The 2,122-nt window shown below is 48.1% G+C and overlaps 1 pseudogene; it reads left to right on the top strand.

Moving 5' to 3' along the window:
* Nucleotides 1-25: 25 nt before the first annotated feature.
* The window catches only part of LOC103616439, a 20,503-nt pseudogene continuing 18,406 nt past the window's right edge, over nt 26-2,122 (top strand).

Below are 2,122 nucleotides of genomic sequence, written 5' to 3'. Positions count from 1 at the left end.
GCTGCTCTGGGAAACAATGGGATAGATGTCCCTGAACCGCGGTGACGCTGGGCGTCCAGCGCCTGAAGCACCCAGCCCCTCTGATCTCCCAGGACCAGCTGAAAAACCAGGGGGTTTATCTTCTGCCATATTCTATATTCTTCACAGTGTACTCAGAAAGATTGACTTTTCTTTTGCATGTATTTTTTTTTTCCTTTTACGTTTAAGGTTGGAATTGGAGTATACCCTACTAAGGAGTATCTGTTGAATGAGAATGTTGTATGAGATACAATCACAGAATAGGTAAGGTTAGAAGGGGTCACTGGAGGATACCTAGTCCAACCTCTCTGCTCCAGCAGGGTCCCCTACAGTATGTTGCTTAGAACTGTGTCCATATGGCTTATTAATATCTCCAGAGAAGGAGACTCCGCAACCTCTCTGGAAAACCTGTTCCAGTGCACAGTCACCTGCATGGTAAAGGAGTTCTTGCTCATGTTCAAGTGGAACTTCCTGCACATCAGTTTCTGCCCATTGCATCTTGTCCTATTGCTAAACACCAAGAAGAGCCTGGCCATCCTCTGACATCCTCCCTTCAGATATTTCTATGCAATGGTAAGATCCTCTGTCAATCTTCACTTTTCCAGGCTGAAGAGACTCAGCTCCCTCAACCTTTCCTTATAAGAGAGATGCTCCAGGCCTCTCATCATCTTTGTCATCTTGTGCTCAACCCAATCCAGGAGCTCTATGTGTCTCTTGTACTGAGGAGCCCAGAAATGGACACAGCACTCCAGATGTACCTCACCAGGGCTGAGTAGAGGGTCAGGATCACCCCCCTCAACCTGCAGGCAGTGCTCTTCCTACTGCACCCCAGGCATTCTCAGCCACATGGACACACTGCTGGCTCATGGACAGCATGTTGTCCACCAGGACCCCCAGGTCCTTCTCCCCAGAGCTGCTTTCCAGCAGGTCAGCCCCCAGCCTGTGCTGGGGCCTGGGGTTATTCCTCCCCAGGTGCAGGACCCTGCACTGTCTTTTGTTGACCTTCAGACAGTTCCTCTCTACCGATTCCTCCAGCTTGTCGAGGTCCTTCTGAAGGGCTGCACAGCCCTCTGGGGCATTGGCCACTCCTCCCATCTTTGTGTCATCAGTGAACTTGCTGAGGAGGCCTCTGTCCCTTCATCCAAGTCATTGGTGAACAAGTTAAGCAACATTGGGCCCAGTATTGAACCTTGTGACAGGCCTGCAACTAGACCCTGTGCCACCGATTACAAAACCTCTGGGATCTGCCATTCAGCCAGGTCTCCATCCACTTTACCATCCATTCATCCAGCTTCCATTTATGGGCACATCATGAGAGATAGTGTTGAAATCCTTGTTGAAGTCACGGTAGACAATATCCATTGCTCTCATCCATCCAGGTAGTTGTCCCATTGTAGGAGGCAATCAGGTTGGTCAAGCATGATTTTCCTTTAGTGAATCCATGCTGACTACTCCTGATCATCTTCTTGTCATCCATTTGGATAGAGATATCCTTCAGGATCTGCTATTCCATCACCTTTTCACGTGGAACAATGTAAAGCAGAAGTATTTTAGAATGCAGTATAAAATGAACTCCTGATGGAGGAGACTGAAATTATTCATTTGAATGTTGTCCCATGTGTTGTATGAAGTGTTTTACAGAAGATGTAACTTGAGCTCAAAGTGTATTTATTACACAGAATTGAAATATTTCCAGGCAAATACATACAAATCTCTGTATGGCTAGTTTAATTTTCTAGTTGTTGGGGTATTAAGAGATCTAGTTTTTTTTCTGTTAAAGGAATTTTCCCCCATTCTGTTACTAAGACGATAAATTGCTGGGTGTTTAAGAGAAGACAAAAGGGCCTGGCCACTCTTTTGTTTCACCTGGGTGTGGGTTCAGTTCGCTCTCAGCGTCCGGAGAGAGAAGCTGGAGAGAAAGGAGCTGCTGGTTCCTTTTTTTCAGCCGTTTTTCTTTCTGCTGGAAACAACGCCAGGATCCCAAAAGCCGCTTTCCCTGTCCTGCTGGAGGCCGGGCTGTGGCCACCCTGCCTCGCTGCTGCTTCGAGCTTTCACTGCGTTGTAGCCCTGCTCGCCCTGCCTGCCTGGCCCTCCCGGGGGGTGC

The sequence above is a fragment of the Corvus brachyrhynchos genome, unplaced genomic scaffold, assembly GCF_000691975.1.
Source record: "Corvus brachyrhynchos isolate BGI_N302 unplaced genomic scaffold, ASM69197v1 scaffold22, whole genome shotgun sequence".
NCBI classification, from domain to species: domain Eukaryota; kingdom Metazoa; phylum Chordata; class Aves; order Passeriformes; family Corvidae; genus Corvus; species Corvus brachyrhynchos.
The sequence above is the reverse complement of the archived record's forward strand: the minus strand, read 5'-3'. Positions and strand labels throughout refer to the sequence as shown.